Source organism: Tenebrio molitor, chromosome 7 (genome assembly GCF_963966145.1).
Source record: "Tenebrio molitor chromosome 7, icTenMoli1.1, whole genome shotgun sequence".
Lineage (NCBI taxonomy): Eukaryota > Metazoa > Arthropoda > Insecta > Coleoptera > Tenebrionidae > Tenebrio > Tenebrio molitor.
The window spans coordinates 18,766,607-18,778,739 of NC_091052.1; positions in this window are offsets into that span (position 1 = coordinate 18,766,607).

Consider the following 12,133-nt stretch of genomic DNA (forward strand, 5'->3'; position numbering starts at 1 on the left):
TGTTCACAATTCATTTTTGCAAACAGATAATTCCCCATTTATAAACCTTCCACTTCGAAAGTAAAAAACAACAATGAACATGTTCTGTTCAACAGAATAAACCATTGTAAAGAAAATAAAGCTAAAATAGAACATAAAACATTAAAACATAACCTCACAAATTTTGCCAGTCTGTTTACCTCTAAAAGCGGACGTACTTGCAATTTTTATTGAAAAACACAGATTTTTGGTGTTTATTAACTGTGATTAAAACGAATATAAGGAATGAAAACTCGACTGACAAGCGCGAACAATACGTCATTAATGTCAGAAGTGTCAAGTGACCGTGAAAACGAACTAGAATTTGGCATCAGTTTCAAAAAAGCGGAACAGTAATTTTTTTTCCAAGGCTGGCTTGACAGACAATCATTTATAGAGACCCTGTATAATAAGATCTGTGATTTTTTTGGAAGCACGGTGATGGCACCAAACACTTTAAAATTCAATTTCCGAAGGCCCCATACTTTTTTTTGTAATTTCGAATTAGGTTTTAGTGTTACAGCTTCCTGGATAGTCCTCAAATTGCAATTTATTTAATTGTTATTTATAACGAAATCTAAAAAAGAAAAGTATGGAGCCCTAGAGGAAAGACGTATCTTACAAATAAAAAAAGAACCTTGCCTTCATCTGTTGTGGTTTTAACCCCACCCTTAAGCGACGATGACAATCCGGAAATTTCGGAAGTTGTAAATGCTGCTATTTTGTTGCTAGGTAACTAATAAAAAACAGTAGGTACGTGAAGTGAAAAACAGAAACACTTAATTGTGTGAAATCGCATTTCACGCACTTTTTTATATGGTTTCTATAGTTTCATTCTTAACAGTGTAAATGAAAATGTGCGAAAAATGTGTAAATATCAATTTTTTGAAGCAACTATGGAAAAAAAACTGTTTTCCTCCAACCGCCTTAAAAGAGGTTACTTACAAGGTTTTTTTGTTCGACGAGACACTTAAAGGTTCAAAATCGCTTAATAGTATATTATTTGACGAGCTAATAATGCTTATCATAATCCACGAGGGTAAAAGTTAAAAAACGAGCCGCAGGCGAGTTTTTTAATCACCAGAGCGGATTATAGGCATTATTCGCGAGTTAAATACGACGTTGTATCTACCACCTACGATTTTTTTTCATAAAACTTTAGCTTACAAAATTTTTAAGATCTGTGACTTATGATAAATCACAAGTCCATTTTTTGATTTCTAGGGTTGGAAGGTAAAACCGCTTATCGGCCATGCGGCGTCAGAGTCGTACGTTCATTTGTGATCTGCTTTGCCAGTGTTCGTTTCGTTGTTTCGTGATTTCAGGGTTGTTTTCTATTGCATTAAAATCATTTCTTTTTAGAACTAAATAATTTTTATTTCTTTATTTGAGCGAGGTTAGTATTGATAAAAGCGATATCATTCAAATAAAAACGTATGCCCCCATTTCTAAACGCAAGTGATACGCCACTGGACAAAACTTCACGGACAAAGACTAGGAAGATAAAGATAAAAAACGCAGCGACCAAAGAGATCGTAGCGTGATCTATCGACTCAAATGTGCACTAAAAAAGATCAGCAGAAATTGTAGGGTATTATTATTATCGACAGCAAGTGTTACTTGTCAGATCAGCCTCGTGTGTTTCACGTGTTTGTGTTTGTTTACAAATGTTCTGTGGTGTTTACCAAAATAACGGTGTCCAGGCCGTTCATAAGCAAGATGAGTCGTGGTTCATATTGCGTTAGCAATTCGTGTTACACGAACAAATTTGATAACCCTGATGTGGCATTTTTTAACTTACTTATATTATAATACATAATTGACAATATTATTTTACCTTTCAGTACAGACTTACTTCCATTCATTTATCAAGCAAAATATATATATATAAAACACTTGTTGTCTTAGTAGCTATTTTCTAACACTAATATCTTATACTATTTCCATGCTGCACTTGAGCTCACACCTTATGTTTCCCATAAAATACGATTTTCTCTATAAGACACGTCGTCAATAGCAACGTATCTTATAGAGTCATAAAATACGCTCACACATATTATTCAAAGAACATTTTATTCATCATTTTTGCAGTAATTATCACAAAAGTGAAAAGTCTGTAGTGACTCAGTTTAAAATTTAAATTTCCGGTACCGCCACAACAGCGCGCCAAATGTGAAGGTACTAGCGGCTAGACTAGGAACTGCGAGCGGAAATATAGCGGGGGTTGAAGCTCTCTCGCGCGGGTGGTTGAAGGGGGGGTAGGTCACTTTTGTTTGGTTTTTCGAAACGAACAGACCTTGCGAAGAGCGATCCAATATTCCAAAAATCTGTAAGTTACATCTGAACCGATTACACTACCGTTCCGAGCAGATATTTTGTGTCCCCGTGAAGAATCCGGCGTTTTTTTAATTCACCTGGGTAATTTATCCCCCTTTCGTTGCCTTTTTTTTGTATTTTGTTTTTGGGACCAGGACCACGTGGTGAGGGTATGTTGTAGATTTCATTTTGTTGCATGCTGTTGCTTTAAGGAGCGCCCATTCGTTAATTTTAAGCGTTATCTTTCTTCCGAGAGGTTCATTTTTTTTAACAATCTGGTAATTTCAAAAATTCGGAGCCGTCGTCCGAACCGCGTGCGTCCATTTTGTTTTTTTTCTTCACTAACATTTTCTAACGGCACTCGACCTGCCATTTTGTTTTTGTTTAACATTACCAGCGATTATTGTATTCGTGATTTATGTTGTTTACTGATATTTGTGCCATTTAAGGTGGTTCTATTTTATCGTTATTTAGCTTCACGTTTTGTTCTCTTCTATTTCCTCATTATTTAATGTTGCGGTTTGCTTTTGCTTATGTTACCCTTGTTTAATGTTGCGTTTTGTTTTGTTTATTTGATCATTGTTTAATGTTGCGCTTTGTTTTGTTGAATTTTCGCATCGTTTAATGTTACGCGTTGTTCGATTGAATTAAACTCGGGTTTTCTTTATGTTGTTGTTAAGCACCGCTAGATTTCGGAAGAGTTAAAGTAAAATGTTGTAAGTGCGCCACTATGGGAGTTAGGTTTCAATCAGGAAGTCGTGGGGTTGTCTAGTAAATTTCTGGGGAGGCCACGGTTAAGTTACGGCCGTTAGCGGAGGCGGACCTAAGCCCTTCTCGATGCGGCTCTGGGATGCTGACGTGAAACCTCCGTCGCGGTTCTAGAGATCTTAGGTTCTTGTCGGTAAACGGTTGGTTGGGGAAGGCGGAGCAAGCTCTGCTCGAAGCGGCTTGGGAAGCTCATCGTACAACCCCGAGGCGCTCTGTCACTCTTTCTTGGTCGGTGAAATAGCCTGACGTTCATTATTAACCCGAGTATCTAGAAACGTCGCTGGTCTCAAGCCGATTCAGATTATTCTTCTGAGTCCCCTCGCGGCCGAGAGTTTGTTACCTCCAGCTCTAAGCTCCCGTTGGCGTACCTTGACCGCGTAGTTTCAAATAACCATTGTTTTTGTCAGTAATCTAATTGTGAAATATGAGTAATACCTGGAATACGGTTTTTGAAGAGGGTTTTTCATCCGTCCCTGTCTGTAATAACTGCCTTATAATTTGTTTACCTGTTTTGCAAGCTTTAACTGTCATTTTGCCTGTCATGTGCCCGTTTTGCTGTTATTTTAAATATTGTTGTATTCATCTTGTCGTTTATCTTCGTTAAACTTAATTTCTGTCCTATGTATTCGTTTCAATTTCTTTTTCATCAAAGTTATTACAGGCATTTTTAATAAAAGGTATTTTGCGTCCCTCACATGTGTGTTTTATTTGCGGCACTCTTCCAACTGGAACCCTCATCGTTTGCATTCCGAACCTTTTTCCGCCAAAAGAAAGACACAACGTAGGGCTCCTCCGCTTCGATGACGATCACGACCACATTTGTTACCGTTTTGCGCAGGTTCAAATATTTGGCGGAAAAAGTAATGTATTCAAATCATTACAAGTCCAATTATTGAATTGGAACTGCCACATTAGCTTCGTGCTCTTGTTCCTAACATCTTCTTCTTTAACTTCTGCTGTTTCATCTAATGTAAGTGCCCGGCCATCGAAAACTGGCAATCTTTACATTTTCTTCAAATGATTCTTGCCGTAGTGTGAATTAACTTTTAATGAAGTTCTACACACTTACCCCATATCAAGAAAAGCCAAAATGACATCTTCCGTTACCTCCGTGATGCTTTTTTTATTGTTCCGGCCTTGAAACGAAACATACACCTTTTCGTATGCCCTTTTAGCTTCATTGGTAACAAATTGCCCCTTTTTTCTTATTTCTTCTGGAACGTTTTGGCACATTTCAAGGATGAAAATTGGATTTTTCCAAATTTGTTGATATTATTACCATAGTACCATATAGTACCCACGGCAACCTCCGCATTTTGTGTATTGTGACGCGCCTCGAATAATTTCTAAATTTATGAAAATTTCTGATAAGATGTTAGTGTTAGAAAAAAATCTTGAAGACAACGCGTGTTTTATAGTTTAAAAATCTCGATCTATTAAATCCTCGCTCCCTGCGGTCGCTTTGATTTAAACTACGATCTCGATTTTTAAATCGTCTTGTTGTCTTAATAGCTATAAATATATTGTTGCTATTAACGAGTTTTATTATCAGTTAAAATTTATTTCTGAGACACGTTGTATACAGGAGGTCCCAATGTTATAAAAATAAATAGTTTGATTTTATTTTTAGATTCTATGTTAAGTTATGAATCAAATCTATAGAGGTCCTTTTTCCTTATCTGCCATCGTTTCTGAACTGTGGCGTTTTTTTTATCAGAATTTCGAATTGCAGAGGTCCCTTCGAAAATTCGTACCTTCCAAATCGTTGCACTTAAATTAAAATTATTGACGAAAGAGTTAATATCTTTCATAACAAACAAGGAATTTTTTTCAAATAACCTACAAAATACAAAATAATCCAAAAATAGAGTACAATACTTGAGCAGAAAAAAATGTTTTTTGTTTATAGTATTAATTTTCAATTGTTACTTAAACATAAATACAAATCACAGATGAAGACATTTATTGAGGAATACTAATTGATAAAAAGGTAGGTCAGTTAATTTGAATGTCAAAGATTTTAAATACATTGAATACTGCGGGTGGAAAATGTACAAGTACCTATTTGTTTTATAAACTGTGAAAGAAGAAATGATAATTTGGTTCTAATCTTCTGGTTGCCTAAATAATTAACATTAGATATGATTTTAGCACTTATGATTAAAGTTTAATCGTTTGTTAATAATATGTATTTGAAAAAAGAGGTGGCACAGATGTTACGGAAGTTCAAGATCGCCTTTGCCAGATATAAACTACTCGAAAAAAGTTAGGGATATTGCTAAATATTTAAGTTAACTTTATCAACATGCATCAGTAAGGTTTCTTAAAAAGAATTATTGAAATGGTTTTTTAATAAACGTTTTTACACATGTAATGAGTTTTGACTTATGTCAAACTTTTACTTTTCCTTGGGATACGTTATAAATTATAATATCAGTATCCCTAACTTTTTTCGAGCAGTTTATTTGTAAATTATGTTGTTGCTTATTCAATTTTATCTAAAGTTCATTTACCACTAAGAAACAAGTTGATAGGTTGTACATTTTCAAACTGTTGAAACAAAGAATATTTTTAAGATTACTTTAGTTTCTGTTACGGTGAAATAAGAAGTCCGTGTGTAGGTACACATAACATAAAGAGAAGTGGGCTAAAATAAATTTACATATTTCATCACGTTTTACATTATTTTTATATTATTCATAACAAGACAAAACAAACTGCAATAAGCTGCAAACTACATTTCATACAATTATTGAAATTTTTCTTTATAATATAACGTTAAAACATTACTGTACCTATTTACTATAAACAGTTGAAACATTATTACCTTTTTTATTAAGATTTTAAAACTGCAAGTAAAGAATACGATCTTTTCAATATCTGCAATTTAAAAATTACTAGATAACACCACATTAATTTTTAAAATGTTTTACCAAAATAAATGTTTCTAAAGATAACTTGAGCACTTTTCCAGCAGTGACATTTACAGGTCTTTTACAACGTTCCATTAAAATCAAGAGAGCTTTTTTAGATTGTGGAGTGTAGTCGTACCACTTGCTCATGTAAATTGCACTTGTCAAACCATTATGCTACAAAAAAGGCCTTAATGAGTGCATCATCGTTTTTATTATACATATTTCAAAACAAACTTCTTCGATAAGGAGTGTTCCATAATAACAGTAGAAGTACACCTGAAAGAGTATGGCAGCTAGATTATTAATCAATATATAGAAATCAACGTTATACGTTTTGACCTAAAAAGTAAGCATACTATTTGTCACAAATTAATAGAACTTAACTAATTGACTAACTTGACTAATCTGCAAACAACACACTCCAATTACAGTAATACTATCCATGAATTGGCTAAATATAACTCCTGAAAAGCAGCTTTCTAAATCCACGGTGTAACTAAAAATAAAATATAACGTTAAGTAACGTAAATTTAATGTAAGAAAAATTACTTTAGAATTAAATCATAATGCAATACACATTCCTTAATTCTATCGTAGATAAACCTGGATTTGATGTATGGCGTGCAGTTGAAATTAATTTTGACGATTTTATTTTCCACGTATTCATCAAGATACTGCAAATTTCTCTTGAGAACCCGAAGTTGAGTCGTACTATGATGTATTAAACCAGCAATTAGAGGATCAATTGTTGCACAAATGAATGCTAGGTAAAAAACTCCTGAAAATTTGTTTTAGCAAATACATAAAAAGAGAATGAAATATAGGTACCTAACGCTAAGCTGACATAAAGACTGTAATAAGCTATTGATCTATCGTTTACTTTAAACGGATTCCACACGTCAAGTGGTAACTCTGAAATGTCTTCACGAAGAAACAATTTAATAAACCAAGCTGCCGCACATATGCACAACGAAACAAAGAAAACAAGAGAATTTCTTCGACAAATTTTAACACATTTGTCGATAATTTCGTCATGTCCATCATTCATAGTTGTCACAAATTCATTGTCAAAGTAATGAATACACTTTTTAATTTTATGTCCCTTTCTAACAATCAACCAAAACTTTGGGGAAAGAAATAACACAGAAACGCCTGCCAAATCGTTGTAGAGGAAATTAATGTTGCAAAACAATTGAATAAAACCAAACACGATTGTTGGCAGTATGACAAAAGTGTATAACATATATGAAAACAATCTGAATAAATTTGTATATTTGTTGGGCGGGTATACACCAACAATTTTCAAAACTATTATATTCAAGGCAAAACTTTTTTTAATACTGTTTTCCATGTTTAGTGGAGGCACAATACTGGGCTAAGCAACATTATTTACTCGCATTTTATATTTCCTTTTACTTTTTGAACATCAGAAGCAAACGCTCTCTTTAATCGCATTAATTTTACATCAAAGGTTTTATTGAACACGAAACAACTCTAATTAGATAACGTCGTCCAATAGTTTCAATGGCGATTATAAGGTAATGAAAATTTTATTTAAATTGCGCCCTCGCAACCTTCATAACTTTATGAGACAGTAATCAAATTCCTAATCGAGTTAAGTAAATGTTCTACATACAGTGTACAAAATTTCAGATACTTAGTTTTAATTTAAGGTCTTTGAGGCTTATTATTGGCAAGGTGCCAATAACTCGTATAAGTCACTAAAACCGAAATTTCGTGACGGTTTTATTGTATCGTTGGAGTGTCTGTTGCATTGGGATTATATTATTTATTGTTAAAACGTGCTTTTTTAGGATAACTAAATGGAGTGAGGTTACAACTATTAAATTTGTGTACATGTACAGGGAAAAGTAATGTCTCTGAAAAGCGTTACGATCGATTTGCAAACATTTCAATGAAAATCTTATGATCCAATAATAAACAGTAAGAACTCCGAAACAGCGCTATTGGGCTGAAAGTTTAAGAAAATTTTCAATAGGAGGAAGAAGGGCTTCAATAACACAAGCCTGCACTGATTTCGATGTTTCCATAAAATTGACACTTTTTGAACAATTTCGACCTCCTGATTACGAAAATGATTTTGGTTTTGCGCTATCACGTCTAGTTTTGTCACAAATCGTTTTTTCTTAAAATTGAAATGTTCACCTAGAATGAATGAATTATTTCAAAATTTCGATATTGTAATATCGGACAACACTATGGATATTCGCAATTTCCTTGTTTTATTTGCGAGTGGGACTGCCGGACACGAGACAAGCATTGGACTCAAAAGAAGTGGCCTTTAAGAACTAGACTTGTACCGGGAAGCAATAATAAAAAATAATTTAGTTGTATCGTAAAAAAGTAGTATTAGGTACCACCAATGCATATCAAACTTTGTTTGAAGAAGCAATTTGTAAAGCCTCCTGATAAAAATGAACAATGTTTCAAGTATTAATGTACAAAGTTACCAGATCTCTCCAATGCCAAATGAAAAGATGTTAGGACCTCAAATAAGATCTTTGTACAAAGGTAATGATTTTCAAAATTCTATGTTGTTGAAAGGAATGCCTGGACGGCATTTAAGAACGTCATAGAAAAATTGCTTGGAAATCATAAAGATGAAGACTACGAAAATATTGTAAGAATCATGTTTAAAAATTTTCACATCTTGGGATGTAATATGAGTTTGAAAGTGAATTTCCTCTTTTCGCACTTAAATCTTTTTCCTAAAAATCTTGGTGCTGTCAGCGAGGAACAAGGGGAACGTCTTGACCAAGATATAAAACAAATGGAGAGGTGATATCAAGGAAGATGGAGCGTATCAATGATGGTAGACTTTTGCTGGATGTTACAGCGCGATGTACCCAAAAAAAATATACAGCAGGGAATCAATTAAAAGAAGTTTCCTCACAAAGCGTTAAAGATGCCATTCTCATAAGGAATAAAAAAAATTAGTTAGATTATTAACCAAGAATTATTATAAACATCTTATTTTCCTAAATAAATTGCTTTTTTTTTTTTGTTAATTGTGAAAAAACCTGACGTGATACAAAAAAATGAATTGTATTTTTGTTATCAGGGCTCCAATGTTATACAAAATCAGTTATCAAAATCAAAACATCGTTTAAAAAGTTTAGTTTTGCAGGCCTGTGTAATTTAACATGAACTTTATGTATTGAGGTATTAATTCTAAAGTGTTGCATAATTATTTTGAACTTAAAATTACAAAAAGCATTTGCATTGCTCCTATAAAAATATACCTAACATCCGGAAAAAATCAGTTTGTTTATTTTTTGCATACATCTTTATGGTCTGATGTAGTATATTAAAGAACAAGCCAATGCCCTTATGAAACGAGTTTTTTATGTTATTTTTTAGAATTTGTACCCTTGTTTTAATTTTTAAATAAAAAAAATTAAATTTTCAAATTCTAGGGAATTTTCTATTAATTGGTAATTCAAGGTAACGGATGCAACTACATCTGCAACATACATATGTTAAAAAGTAGAGTTTGAACATTAATATTGGAAGTTTTTTGGTGTAAATATCAATAATACACTGAAATATTGATCAAAATTTTCTTAGAGATCTATTAAACTACGAGTGGTTTAAAAGATAGCCATAAACGACTCCAAATTGAATACAATAATAGACGTATTTGTCACGATTTATTTATCAATTACACGAAATATTTAATAATTAAACTATACCCATTAAGATAAAGCGTCTAAAATATCGAAATAATGAAATTATTATCGAATAATTTACAGATTTGACTGTGGTTAAAGACGAGTCGCCCGTTCTGAGACTTGTGGGCGCGTGCATGAATGTCAAAAATAGCGCAAAATTGCCCTTCAGTGTTAATAGGTAAACAGTTGTAAGTTGTAATCGTTTGCTGTTTACCTTTTAATAATGTTTATTTTTCACTTTAGTATAATTGCATGATAACTCCTAGGATACGAAATACATGTCCATAACAACCGGAGAATAAAATAGGGCGTAATAAGAATAAGCGGGCGTAATAAAAATAAGCGGGCGTAATGAATTCATAACGCCCTCATCAATTCATAATTGCAAAGATGCCGATTTTTTTTTTAAGAACACGTATAGTGAAAAATAAAATCTTGTATGCACCACGGCGTCACCGAATGATTACGCCCATCGAACGATATCCATCTCTCGGGCTAAAGCCCTCGAGCTGGATTCATCGTTCTCCGGGCGTAATCATTGTTGTAACGCCCTTGGTGCATAAATAGCTATTGTTGTATTTGGCGAATATCTAAAGTGTGTCCGAAAGCGAAATGCACAGCGAAGGCTCCAAAATGTATTCAGATCGCGAAAAACTCAATATAGATCTCATCCGACCACAGGATGCTCCTGATGAAAAGTATCTGGCTACATAGGTAACATTTCTGAGTTCACTAGAGGAAGAATTTACGAGTATAAATTATTATTGTAGGTTAGGTATGACCACTTGTCAGCAAGTGTGACCGCTTTCGATGCAATAAAATCACCAATTTGACAACGGGAGATGTCAAAGATTTGGACTCTTTTATCTTAGTAAAAGTTCAGGATACTAAAAATTACAAATCGCGATCATTCACCATTTCGGGAAAATTTTACCTGAAAATTTGCTGAAACTATATCGGATAATTCAGATAGTGTTGTAGACTAATATTATGGGAAAGCGAGGATGAAATATATGCGCCGCCTGAAATAATAGAAAAGGCCAAAATTGCAACAAATATTCCGCTGCCAAAGAAACTTCGCAACAGATTCGAGTGTTTATCAAAAATGTTACCTACGTATTATTATTATTATTGTTGACGGCTAACAGGTTAGACGCCCAATTAGAAGCCCTGCCAAAAAGAAAATGATACACAAAACACAATTACAACAGAACAACCATTACACACAGAGCATTCCAACACTCAAGCTACAACAACTACCGAGCACTCGTCTGAGTAGGATTGCCCTGGTTCACGAGGAGATGGAGAAGAATTTTTTGATTTGTGATATGCTACAACAAAAAATATCCATGTGGGTCTCGACACTCTGGTAATAGCGCAGCATTTGAGTAACAGGTGACCTGAGCCCTATTACTTGCTATACACATGACCGAAGTTGGCTCAGGCAATCACTGAAGAATTTGGCCGATGCTATCTTACACATGCTCTATTGGCGATACATCTAGAAATCAATAATTCTTACTGACCATTGCAAAAAATCTAACGTCTGGCGTTACCCTGCTCAAAAATCATTTTAGAGAACAGTTTGAATATATGACTGTTGTAAGATGAAAAGTAATTAGAATACAGAAAAACTGAAGAAAATCACAAGCAAAACAACTAAGACGTCGAATTCACCATTGACGCTGTAACACAGTTTAAATTTAAAATCCCGGTACCGCCACAATAGCGCGCCAAAAACAAAAATACTACCGGATAAGCTGGGAACTGAAGGACGGGGTTGGCAAGCCTGGGGAGAGCGGAAGAAGAGCGGGGGGTGAAGCGGTCCTCGCGCGAGTGGGTTGTAAGGGTGCTTAGTTTCTCAGTTATGTTTGGAGTTTTCTAAATTCGGCCTAAAGGCGGCCTTACACCAAGGCAACAATTGGCAACATGTTACCTGCAACATTTTTTAGTAATGTTGCCGGTCAATTGTTGCCATGGTGTAAGGTCGCCTTAAAAGAACCCACCGTGTGGAGAGTGATCCCTTTTTTTTTAAACCGTGATCTGAACAGTGAATTAATCCCACTACCGTCAAGGGTAGATATTTTGTGTACCCTTAAAGAATTAGACGTTTCAATCCACACAGGGTAAATTAACCCGCGTTCGTTGTTGTTTTCGCGTGCCCGGACTGTGTGGTAGAGGGTATGTTGTAGATATTATTTTGTTTCTCTCGAGAAGCACCCAGTTAATTTTAAGTCTTATCCCCTAGTTCGTTTCCCACCATTCAAACCTTGTGCAAATGCCTTTTTTTTTTCTCTTGTTGTGTTTCAAGGTCGCGCCAATGCCTTAGTACCGGGTGTATTATGAAAAACCTTTGGTGCTATAACTTCCTTATTTTTTATCCGATTTTAATAAATGATATGTCAAACAAAATCGTTTTAAATG